Raw genomic sequence first — 13694 nt, 5'->3', positions numbered from 1 at the left:
AGGCTACAATACAAGCCATCTATTAATAAACTTCACCTACTTTTCAAAGTATGTTCCCTAACAATTTAAGAATTTTCAATTATTATCCTAATAGGTTGTTTGGGGAAATGGAAACTTTAATTTTACAATTTGCATTATGTGCTGATTATGTCACAAAGGAAAAGGCCCAACAGGGAAAATATTTCCTCATGTTCCAAGGGACATATAGTAAGGGCTTCACATACAGGCCAAAGTTATCACTGGCTCATGCCATCATTGTATCACTCAAGGATTAACAGCCTAGATGGGCAGAAAATGTCCATTCCCAGATGAGCCCAGAATATGCCTCTGCAACGATTCCAGGACATTCTCTGTCCTTTGTGTACTTTGTCAAAATTAGATCCCAGAAGCCTTCTTTCTCCTTTAAAGACAAGTCTCACCCATTTCAGCTGAGAGAAATTCTGCTTATCAGCAACTAAGAATTTCCATGTACCTCAAACAAGCTTTTCTGACCATTTGCCCTCTCCAAGGATTCCTTAAAGCCTATGGGTCTACATTACAGCAGTTATTCTTACATATTTTTGCAATAATTAATTTATCACAATTTAGTCACAAAACCTGAACAGGAATGTTGAATTCATTAGCTCTACAGTAAATATAAATCAGGGCTAGATAAAATCCTGACCTTGGGCCATCTGAAGGAACTAAGACAAGATCAGTCAGGAATCTCTCTAAGGATTTCAGAAAAATTCCAGAATTATTTGTGATTTTCCAAAACCACATATATCAATTCTATACATTATCCCTAAGTTAAAGATCAAATTATGAGAGCAGAACATCTATCTATTTTCTTTCTCCTTCCTATGTGTCTCCTTCTTGCTCTATCTCTGTTTCTCTCTGACGTTTCTCCCTCTCTCTCCATCTGTCTGTCTGTCCATCTGTCTGTCTGTCTGTCTGTCTCCCTTCCAAACCCTCTGTTTAAAAAGCTGAACACAACTTCCTTTCTTCCTGCATACTCAAGCTTTATGGACTTTAGATCAAAATCCCTTTCTACCAAATTCAAATCCAACATACCATCCCACCTTCTCTGATTTGCTTAAGTCAAACAAACATACTGTTGGTATCATTTCACTTGCTAATCAGTAACCCAAAAGAATTCTGATTTAAAGTATTACATCATTGAAACATTGTATCTTTAGTATTGTACTGATCACTTATAAATTTCATTTCATAGTACAAATTGGTAAACTGAGGTAACCACTGAACAAAATCTATGGTACATTCAGGTTTACAATGAGCTTTTGTTCACATCCAAATAATACTTAAACATATTTTAGCAGCAACTCACATAACAATCATAAAATTCTGAGCAAGCATTTTTCACATATATGCCATTTTTAACATCCTACCCACTCCATGGCTACTGTTTGCCACATATATCTTTATACAGATCAAAATGTAATAAAAATATCAACCAATATATTCCCAAAATTCGTGTGAAGTAACTTATCAATTACATATCACTCAACTCATTTTATCATTCTGGATATGGAATGTTTGCATTAAGATCCCACAGCTTCAAACAAGCTTCTTGGTCAGACAGGGTTGGCAATGTTTGCTTGCTTGAGCATCTTAAAACCTCCCAAATATACAATTAAAATATGCTCATCTTTAAGTTCTATCACACAGTGGTTGTCAACTCTTTGAGGTCCCTATTTTAGTCCTTAAGTGTGGAACAATTATAAGCACTTCTTTCTCCTTCCTGTGTGCAAGGAAGGGGTTAATAGCTTCTGAGCAATTTATCCTAATGCTGCTTGACTCAATTTAGATTTTATTACCTAACAGCCTTGTCCCATCCTTCTTTAACCAGTGAGCTTACTATAATTTAAAAGTTTGAATGTATCAAAACCCCTTCATAATAATTTACTCGCAGTGGATTTTAGTTTGAACCCCACACTTCCAAATAACTTTAAGTTCTTTAGCAATCTTTCAGTGTGTAACCAAACTGAATTGCAAAGCATTTACCCATACTACTCTCTAACTTCTGTCTAAAGTATAATAGAGCCTCCAGTTTAATTTTCTTTTAGCTCAAAACATTGCTACATTCCTGATTAAATTCCATTAACGTTATTCCAATTTATAATTTGTCATATGTATTTCACACTAGAATTCATAGTATCAACTAGTATCTCTATCAATTATTCTTATTGAAGTGGGGCACTTCATAAAATGAGTCCAGACACCCCAAAATTCAATTATTAGAACCATCATTTATTGATTAATAAAGAATCTACTAGCTGGTACAGCCTTCCATTGTGGAAGACTGTATCAGACTGACATTATAGGATAACTTATATAGATAGGTTATAAGATATAAAGTTATTTCCTTTCACATACAGGTTCCTATTTGACGATCAAACAAACCTTATCCCAAACATAGTTATGTGAGGTCAGTGATGAGTGGGCAATCATCAGGTTATTCAGGGGTTGGTTACTTTCACATGTACTTAATCACTTCTCCCTAGTTACTAACCTACAGGTTACCTGGCATTCTGGCCTGACCTCTTTGATATACCTGAAGTTCCTTTTGTTTCCCAACCTTCCTAATTCTCATCCTTTGGCTAATTAGAGTCTAGTCTACAGCCTGCATAAGCTGCTTGACCTCCTGGGGGGTGGGAGGGGGTTGGGTCTGTTTCCTAAAAAAAAAATGTAGGAAGGGAGAGATCTGCTTTATCTACTTCAATTTAATTATCTTCTCTTATTGGGATTACTTCATTATTTCTTCTGGCTTCTCCTCTTTACCATTACTTTAAGTAGAGGAAAGACACTATACCGAATTGTATTTAAGCCCTTCTTGATTTCAGGGCTGGCTAAATTTGTCCTGTTAAGGACATACAGTTTGCATATCATATACCCTTAACCTATTTAGGTGGAAAACTTAATTTTCTTCATAATACAAATGCATGCATATTTTGCATTCGCAATGCATGATCATCTCTAGATCACAAATTCCTTCCTATGCACATTAAAAAAAAACAAAAAACAATTCATATAACCTTAGTCAAAGACAACACCGTTTAGAAATTTCCTCTTTGGCAAAATACCAAATTCTTGGTACCTGTATTATTAAATCCCATGCACAGATTAACCACTTTAAAAACTTCTTGTGTGTCATATGATTTCTTATTGCGAGTTCTGACAGCACATATATTAAAATAACATCTGATTTGAAAAATCCCAAGTTTAAATTCTAGAATAAGTTCTTCTCAACAACATAACAACTTTTTCTGGATGACTTTTACATCTAAAAAGTAGCCAGTACAATTTCTGTTCTTATAGAATAAAACATTCTCTTCTCTGTGTCAGGCTGTCTATCAGTCACATTTAGACAATTCTCAAATTCACTGAAACCATTATGCATTGCAAGGTCTAACAAAGTAAACGTCTAACCATGAGTTTTGTTGTGTTTAATAAAATCTGGCTAACATTTTTTTTCTCCTTTCGTGGGCCCATCCAAAGGAAGAAATCATTGAACAGATATTTGGTTTTCTGTGAGTGTCCAATTTAAGAATACATAGAGGTGAGACTGTGACAAATACAATGATAAACAGAAACATTCCCAAAGTAGGTGTGTCTCACCAGTTGTCTTTTCACCAGAATCATCCCTCTTGCTCCCTGCAGCAGAGGAGGAAGGCAGATCTGATCAGTGAACTGATAGCTTCCTGGTTGCCTCATTTTATCATCTCTGTCTAGATTTCTCAGTGGGTCCTTGCCTTAAAATCTAAGCAAAGAGTAAGGGGCTTCTGTCCATATGCAAAACATGTCCAATTGCCCCCTGGTGTTAGAATTTAGGGTATCAAAAAGCCAATTTCCTCATTTTTCCCCCTTGATGGTGCTCAGCTATTTAGCATGAGAGAAAACAAACAAACAAAAAACCCAATTGAATTTTATGCTCTGGCTGCTTAGATTTGATCCCTTCCCAATAGGAGGGGCCTGTGAGGAAACCTTGTCCTTTGTCTTAACTTGGTTGGCTAGTCCCTATCTGGCTCAGACCCCAGGCTTGGTAGCCACTCCACACCTGAGGCTTCCCAGACTGAAAAGAGAGAAGTCCAGCACAGCCACCACCCAAGTAGAGTACAGTTTTCGGTGAAGGTGTAACATGGTCATTCAACATTAAAAGAAACTAGGATTTTTTTCTTTCAAGCTATTTAGAGCCAATTTTTCCCAACACAAAAGCAGACAGGGCAATAAATGATGGACTGGACAATCAGCACAGACACAATAAATATGAATGTTGGGCTGGATGTGCTCCTCCATTCACCCCAAGGGGCTAGGGGTGAATGGTCCCCAAAACAAAGTGGCGTGGCCTGATTTCCCCGGTGCTGCATCCCCTTCCTCCAGTGCCACCACTGGGTTTCCTACTTCCAACTGGGGGGCCTCTAAACCATCCCAAGTTCCAACCAGGGGCCCTCTAACCATCCTGAATTCCAACCAGGGGGTCTCTAACCACCACAAGTTCCAAACAGGGGGCCCCTAATGACCCTGAATTCCAACCAGGGGGTCTCTAATCACCCCAAGTTCCAACCAGGGGGCCTCTAACCACCCTGAATTCCAATTGGGGGGCCTCTAACCACACCACGTTCCAACCAGAGGGCCTCTCACCACCCTGAATTCCAACCAGGGCCCCTCTAACCACCCTGAACTCCAACTGGGGGCCTCTAACCACCCTAAGTTCCAACCAGGAGGCCTCTAACCACCCTGAATAAAGTCGACTAAAATCACCTGGCCAGAATACCCTGCTTCAGGGATTCAAGTCCAACAAGTCCTTTCCATGGCTCATCCAAGGGAGAGGGAGTCTGGGATCCTTATGTGAAGGTAGCCAAGAGGAGTGTCACTGTATTTGTCCACCCAGCATTTCCGACCTATCCCCTCATGGGAAATAGGAACTGCATACTTTTCCAGTCCATACTCAGAAATAGGTGGGCAGTTCTCCCTTGATGAGTCCAACTTAGCATTGGCTGTCCTGGATAAGCCCCCGGGTCGGTGACCAGTGGTCAACCACTTAGCCATATGTAGATGACTCAGGAGATCTTATCCCCACACTCTCACACAACATTCTCTGCACATTCATTCAATACCTCCAGTGGCTACTCACCGGACCCTGCTGTCCTCCACTGAGATGGGGTGGAGGAGGTCCCCTCCCTTTGTTGGTCATACTCCATTTCCTTCATGGAATCCCGGAACGAGCCCCCATATGAAATGCCTGGTTATGATCCCAAGTATGAAACGGTACCCAACAATGTAACACACAAGAGGGATTTTATTAACCAAACTGCAGTTTGGGGCACAGCACTAAAATGGATGGCCCCGAGTCTGGGGTTTGCAGACTTTTTATATACTTTTGTGGTAGAGGGAGTCAGAGGTGTTATCAGGTGTTACTCCTAGGGTCAGAGGTGTTATCAGTTCCTGGCATATGTCAGGAGGGAGAGGGACAGGAACTTCTGGGGTTGGGGGTCATTATGGCTCCTGGCCATAAAATTCACACAGCATACAGTAACTTGACTATAGGGGCTCTAGGGGGAGGGAGGTCAGGGACAACATAGGTTCCTGGCCTGGTCCTTCATCAGTCAGAAGATCTGGATTCAAATCTAGCCTCTGAAACTGGGTTCCTTTTGGCAGGTAGCCATTTAATCTTTCTGCACCTTAATTTCCTTAGGTGAAAATTGATGATCTTAAAAGAGAGATCTGATTATATTTCTCCCCTCTTCAAGAAGCACTACTTATTCCCAATGGCCTGGAGAGAAAAACAGAAATTCTATTTTTTGGCATTTGAAGTTCTTTGTAATCTAGCTTCAGAATATCTTTCCAAACTGGTTTCATGTTTCTCCCTTATGTGTTCTGTGTTTTGGCCAACCTATTCTACTAATTATTTCTCACACATCACATGTTATCTTCTGGCTCTGCACCTTTGCAGAGGCAGAGCTCTATCCCTGCACTACTCTCTCTCCCTCCTTTCTGTCCCTTGAAATTGATTGCTCTCATCAAAACTTCTCTCAAGGTTCATGCTGAAAGAAAAAATTATTTCCTTTTGGGCATTTTCCATAATTAACAAGACCAAACTCAGGACAAATAAAATTAAAATGAGGTTCTTAAAATATATATTAATTGTTGAGGAGTTGGTTGCTGGAAATCAGCAAGTTTTTCAGGATAGGCCAACTTTTTATAATACAATTTTTATGAAATAAAGACAGTTTTAGTAGATTCAGATCAGCAAAAGAGGGTGAGTCCTCACAGCTCAGTTCCTCCTCAAGTGGGTGACACTTTGAATAGGCAGGGTTTGGTACATGATGATTTCCATATAGGTGAAACATGTTACTTGTCTATGTGACAGATTGAGTGATGCCTTCTTACCCCAATCCCACATTTATTGACCAACAAGGGTGGGAATGCAAGGGGTCATTGAAGCAATTTTAATAGCTACCTAATACTGAAATCCTGAGACTTTTGGGCTAAGATGGCTGCAGAGTAGAAGCAAGGGACTTCTCCTTCTCACAATTAAGTGATATAAAGAGTCTCAAAAGGACAAAAATCAAAATCAGATGAGTGAAGGGCACAGCCTTTAAGGTAGGCAGGGTTTGGGCATTTCCACACTATAAAGGGATAAAATTACAGCTACCAAAGCTTGAGCTGAACACTCCTCCCCCATACCACCTAGGGCACCAGAGTAAGAGTGAAGGTAGGACAATGTCTAGGTTCTCAGGGGATGTCTGAGGGCAACACAGACTTACCTCTGAGGGCAGTGAGACTTGGGACTTGAGGAGGCTGAGGAATGTAGAGCTTAGGCACAGAGATTGGGCAGAGAGGGGTCCCCCACAGCAGACATGCTAGAGACTGGAAAAATTGACTCAGGGTAAAAATTGCTCTGTAGCTCAATACACACAGAGCTGCCCACCCTCCTCACTCAGGCTTCTGGCTGGGAAAGGAAGAAAAAAAACTAACACAGCAATGGCCACCAACACCCAAGAGCTATAATCTACAATTACAAAAAAAAATTAAGAAAAAGCCTCTAACATTGACTAAATTTGATGGAGAAAAACAGCAGAGTATAGAAATGACAACACAGAGCGACAAACAAGCAAACACATGCAAACTTTCAAAAAAATGGAAATTGGTCACAAGCTCTGGAGGAACTCAAAAAGGAATTAGTGGGATTAAAATACATTTGGTATTAATTTTGGGGTTTAGTACTTAATGACAGAGTGAAGATTCTATCTGAGTAACTTGGAGACCTAGTTGGAATCTTGAGGCACAATTTCTTGTGATGGGTAATGAGAATTTTGGGAAGCTTTAAGTTAGTGGGTTTTCTAACTGTCAAACTCTTTCTGGGAGTTAACCTTTCCTCAGAGAGGTTGGTTGGTTCCTGCTCTCTGAATTTACCCTGGAAAACTAGGAAAACTATACTAACAGTTAAGAGTGAAAGCAGATTGGAGTTTGGGAATTAAGTTGGTGAAGAAGACCAGAAGAGAATAAGGAAAGAGAGATTGTTTATCATCTGTGTGTTTCTGGAGTGGTGGCAGACTTTTGAGGTCTTTTAGGTCCAGAAAACTGACTAGGCCCAGACAGAACTGAAGTTGGAGAAGTGAGCTGAAAGAATCAAAGTTATTTAAGATATAGAAAAGGATTACAACTAGCATAGAGTATTTAGCATAGTATATAGCATATTAGTATTTAGCATGAGGATTTAGAATAGTGATAATGAGTTGTAAGTTAGGCTTTGGGGAAACCCAAGCACAAAACAAACTCTCATGAATCAGAGAGGAATTGGGATAAGCTTAGACCCCTGTTAGATTTAGGGAATGAATCCTATCCTCAGCCTTTATTATGTATCCTTACCAATCCTTAAACTTTTTAAACCTCATTAAAAAGAGGTTTTTGTTTTTGTTTTTTAAACTGTCTCCAAGTCATTCACTTAGTTATCCTTGTGTAATCCCCAAACCAGTTACATAGAGCCTCAGCTCACAACAGCTTAAACTCAACTGTCAGTCAGCTATCCTTTTACCACCACCACCACCACCACCAAATACTCTAAAGGAGATACAGTATATCCCATTTGCATACCTTACTTAAGAATCAGGTAAGAATGATAGAAGAAACTTAGGAAGAAAAGTGGGAAATAGAAATGCAAGTAATTTAAAAAGAAAATATCAGTTTAAAAGACAGAGTCTCCCATTTGGAAAAAGAAGCCTAGAAATCACATGAAATGATAAGCAAATTGGAGACCAGAATTGACCTGCTGGAAGCCATGAAAAGCAGGATAGATGAAACTGAAAAGGAAAATAAAAAGATCATAGCTGAAAACCAGTCTTTAAAAACTAGAATTGGGCAAGGAGAGACTAATGATCTCACAAGATAGCAAGAATTAATAAAGCAAATTCAAAAGAATGATAAAATATCTGGAAACATGAAGTCTTGAGAAGACAATGGAGATGGAGAACAGATCTAGGAGAGACAATTTGAGAATCACTGGTCTACTGGAAAACCTGGAAAAACATAGAGACCTTTGCATCATACTTCAAGAAATCATCCAAGAAAACTACCCTGATATTTTTGAACAAGAGGGCAAAATAAACATTGAAAAAGTCCATAGATCATCATCTACATTAAATACTCAAAAGAAAACCTTCAGGAATGTAACTGCCAAATTCGAGAGCTTCCAAGCTAAGGAGAAAATATTGCAAGAAGCCAGAAAGAGACAATTCAGATATCAAGGAGCATCAATCAGGATTACACAGGATCTGGCAGCCTCTATACAAAAGGACTGCAAGACTTGGAATATGACATTCATAAGGGCAAGAGAATTGGGTCTACAATGAAGGATCACCTCCCCATCAGAACTGACTATATACTTCTAGGGCAAAGTATGGCCATTTAACAAAATAGAGGATTTCCAAGTATTCCTAAAGAAAAGACCAGAACTAAATGGAAATTTTAATGTCTAAATACAAAATTCAAGAGAAATATGAAAAGGATTTCAATATGGTGAAACTGTTTATATTCCTATATGGAAAAATGATATTTTTAACTCTCAAAACCTGTATTAGCTATCATGGTAGGTAGAAGAATTATTCATAGGTAGTGATTGGGGTAATAAGTGGTTTAGGATGATATATAAGAAAAGAAAGATGGGGAAATAGAAGATGGCACCAAGGAAAACTTGAAGGAATAAGAAAAATAGGATAAATTATACTATAAAAAGAGGTACATGGGAGGGGGAGGGGAAGAATACCATTTTAAGAAGGAGAGGAAGATAGTGCTAATAGGTAATACTTAAAACTTACTCTCAGTGGAATTAACTCTGAGAGGAAAGAGTATGTAGATCCATTGGGGCATCAAATTCTATCTTACCCTACAGGGAAGTTGAGAGGGGGTAACTTATGGGGGAGAGTGGGAGGGGAGTAGCAAAAGGGAGAGAAAGAGAGGGGAGAGGGAATTCAATAGACCCTACAGAAAATATAAGGCAAATAAGAAGGGAGGGGGTGGAATGGAAGTAAAATAAGGGTAAGGATTAGGGGGACTGATTGAAAGCAAAACACTGGTATAGAAGGAAATAGTGAAAGAAGGGAAGGACTAGGAGAGAAAATTAAAATGACAGGGAATACACAGGTTGTAATCATAACTCTGAATGTGAATGGGATAAACTCATTCATAAAATGGAAGCAAATAGCAGAGTGGATTAGAAACCAAAATCCTACCATATGTTGTGTACAAGAAACACCTATGAGGCAGGTAGACACAAAAACGGTAAAGGAAAGAGACTGGAGCATAATCTAATGGGCATTGACTGAGAAAAATAAGGTAGGAGTCACAAACATGATATCTGATAAGGCCAAAGTAAAAATAGATCTGATTAAAAAAGAGAGGGAACATAATTACATTCTGATAAAGGGATGAATAAAGAAATAGCAACATATATGTACCAAATGGTATGCATCCAAATTTCTAAAGGAGAAACTAGTAGAGTTGAAGGAGGAAATATATAGTAAAACTATTCTAGTGGGAGAACTAAACCTTTCTCTATATTTAGATAAATCAAACCAAAAAATAAATATGAAAGAGGTAAGAGATGTGAATGAAATCTTAGAAAAATTAGTTAATAGTTATAAGGAGAATAATGAATAGAGACAAAAAGGAATGTACCTTCTTTTCAGCAGAACATGGTATATTCACAAAGGTTGACCATGTACTAGGGCATAAAAACATGGCAAACAAATGCAAAAGAGCAGAAATAATAAATACAGCCTTTTCAGATCATAATGCAATAAAAATTATAATTAGCAAAGGTACACAGAGAGGCAAATAAAAAATAATTGGAAATGAAATAATATGATTCTCCAAAATCAGTTTGTTAAAGAACAAATCATAGCAATAATTGATGATTTCATTGAAGAGAATGACAATGATGAGACATCATATCAAAATCTATGGGATGTAGCCAAAACAATACTTAGGGAAAAATTCATAATCTTGAGTGCATATATTAACAAATCAGAGAGAGAAGAGTTCAGTGATTTGGGCATGAACATTAAAAAAAAAAACTAGAAAGAGAACAAATTAGAAATCCCCAGACAAAAACTAAATTGGAAAACCTAAAAATCAAAGGTGAAATTAATAAAATTGAAAGTAAAAGAACTATTGATTAATAACAAGTAAGACTAGGAACTGGTACTTTGAGAAAACAAATAAAATAGATAAAGCACTGGTTAATCTAATTAAAAAAGGAAAGAATAAAAACAAATTAACAGTATCAAAGATGAAAAAGGTGACCTCAGTTCCAATGAAGAGGGAATTAAGGTAATTAAGAAATATTTTGCCCAATTATATGGTAATAAATTTGTCAATCTAGAGGATATGGATGAATATTTACAAAAATGTTAATTACCTAGATTAAAAGAAAAGGAAATAGAATACTTAAATAATCCCATATCAGAAAAAAAAGAAATTGAACAAGCCATCAAAGAACTCCCGAAGAAAAAAATCACCAGGGCCAGATGAATTTACAAGTGAATTCTAGCAAACATATAAAGAATAAATAATTCTAACATTATACAGAATTTTGACAAAATAAGCAAAGAAGGAGTTCTACCAAATTCCTTTTATGACACAAATATGTTACTGATTCCAAAGCCAGGCAGAACAAAAATCAAGAAAAAAATTATAGACTAATTTTCTTAATGAATATAGATGCAATAATCTTAAATAGAATACTAGCAAAAAGACACCAGCCAGTGATCACAAGCATTTTTCACTTATGATCAGGTGGGATTTATATCAGGAATGCAAGGATGGGTTAATATTAGGAAAACCATCCACATAATTGACCAAAGCAACAAAGAAAGCAACAGAAATCACATGATTATCTCAATAGATGCATTAAAAATCCTTTGACAAAATACAATACCCGTTCCTATTAAAAACACTGGAAAGTATAGGAATAGATGGGCCCTTTCTCAAAATAATAAACAGTATATAACTAAAACCTTCAGCAAATATCATCTGCAATGGGGATAAGTTTGAAGCCTTCGCAATGAGATTAGGAGTGAAGCAAGATGATACCATTATCATCTCTATTATTTAACATTCTACTAGCAACTTTAGTAGTAGCAATTAGAGATGAAAAAGAAATTGAAAGGATTAAAATAGCCAATGAGGAGATTAAACTATCACTCTTTGCAGATGATATGTTGGTCTACTTAAAGAATCCTAGAGAATCAATTAAAAAGCTAGAGAAAATAATTAACAACTTTAGCAAAGTTTCAGGGTACAAAATAAACCCACATAAGTCATAAGCATTTCTATATATTTCCAACACAACTCAGCAGCAAGAGATAGAAAGATAAACTCCATTTAAAATCACTCTAGATAATATAAAATATTTAGGAATTTATTTCCCAAGGCAAACACAGGAATCATATGAACAAAACTACAAACACTTTCCACACAATTAAAACTAGATCTAAATAATTGGAAAAAACATTAATTGCTAATGAGTAGGATGAGCTAACATAATAAAAATGACAATCCTACCCAAATTAATTTACTTATTCAGGCCATACATATCAAACTATTAAGAAACTTTTTTTATCAAATTAGAAAAAAATAATAACAGTTCATTTGCAAGAACAAAAGAGCAAGAATATCAAGGGAAATAATGGAATAAATGAAGGCTTGGGGTCTGTCAGTACCAGATCTTAAACTATACTATAAAGCAGTAGTCATCAAAACAACATGGTATTGGCTAAGAGACAGAAGGAAGAATCAATGGAATAGACTTGAGGTAAATGCCCTCAGGAAGATAGTATATGATAAACCCAAAGATCCCAGCTTTTGGGACAAGAATCCATTATTTGACAAAAACTGCTGGGAAAATTGGAAAACAATATGGGAGAGATTAGGTTTAGCTCAATGTTTCATACCCTATACCAAGATAAAGTGAGAATGGGTAAATGACCTAAATATAAAGAAGGAACCTATAAGTAAATTACATGAACATAGAATATTATACCTGTCAGATATATGGGAAAGAAAAAAATTCAAAACAAAGCAAAGAATAGAGAATATCACAAAATGTAAAATAAATAATTTTGATTACATTAAATTAAAAATTTCTGTACAAACAAAATGAATGCAACCAAAATTAGAAGTGAAGCAACAAATTGGGAAAAAAAATCTTTATAACAAAAACTTCTGACAAAGGTCTGATTACCTAAATTTATAAGGTGCTAAGTCAATTGTACCAAAAATCAAGCCATTCTCTAATTGAGAAATGGACAAGGGACATGAATAGGCAGTTTCCAGATAAAGAAATCGAAACTATCAATAGGCACATGAAAAAGTGTTCTAAATGTCTTATAATCAGAGATATATCAAATCAAAATAACTCTTGAGTTGTCACCTCACACCTAGCAGATTGGTTAATATGACAGCAAAGGAAAATGACAAATGTTGGAGAGGATGTGGCAAAACAGGGACACTAATGCATTGCAGGTGGAGTTGTGAATTGATCCAACCATTCTGGAAGGCAATTTGGAACTATTCCTAAAGGGCTTTAAATGACTGCTTGCCCTTTGATCCAGCCATACCACTGCTGGGTTTGAATTCCAAAGAGATAATAAGGAAAAAGACTTGTACAAAAATATTTATAGCTCCACTCTTTGTGGTTGCAAAGAATTGGAAAATGAATGGGTGTCCATTGATTAGAGAATGGCTGAACAAATTGTGGTATCTGTTGGGTGAAGGAATACTATTTTGCTGAAAGGAATAATGAACTGGAGGAACTCCATGTGAACTAAAATGACCTCCAGGAATTGATGCAGAGTGAAAAAAGCAGAACCAGGAGAACAATGTACATAGAAACTGATACACTATGGCATAATTGAACATAATGGCTTCTATTGGCAGCAACACGATGATCCAGGACAATTCTGAGGGGCTTATGAGAAAGAACACTATCCACATCCAGAGAAAGAACTGTGGGAGTAGAAACAGAAGAAAAAAAAAACATTTGGTTGATCACATGGTTTCATGGGGATATGATTTGGAATATACACTCTAAATGATTACTCTACTGCAAATATTAATAATATGGAAATAGGTCTTGACCAATGATTCATGGGAAACCTGGTTGAATTGCTTATTGGTTATGGGGTGCAGGAGTG

This window comes from Monodelphis domestica, chromosome 3, assembly GCF_027887165.1.
Source record: "Monodelphis domestica isolate mMonDom1 chromosome 3, mMonDom1.pri, whole genome shotgun sequence".
In the NCBI taxonomy this organism is placed as follows: domain Eukaryota; kingdom Metazoa; phylum Chordata; class Mammalia; order Didelphimorphia; family Didelphidae; genus Monodelphis; species Monodelphis domestica.
Note: the sequence above shows the minus strand (reverse complement) of the source record.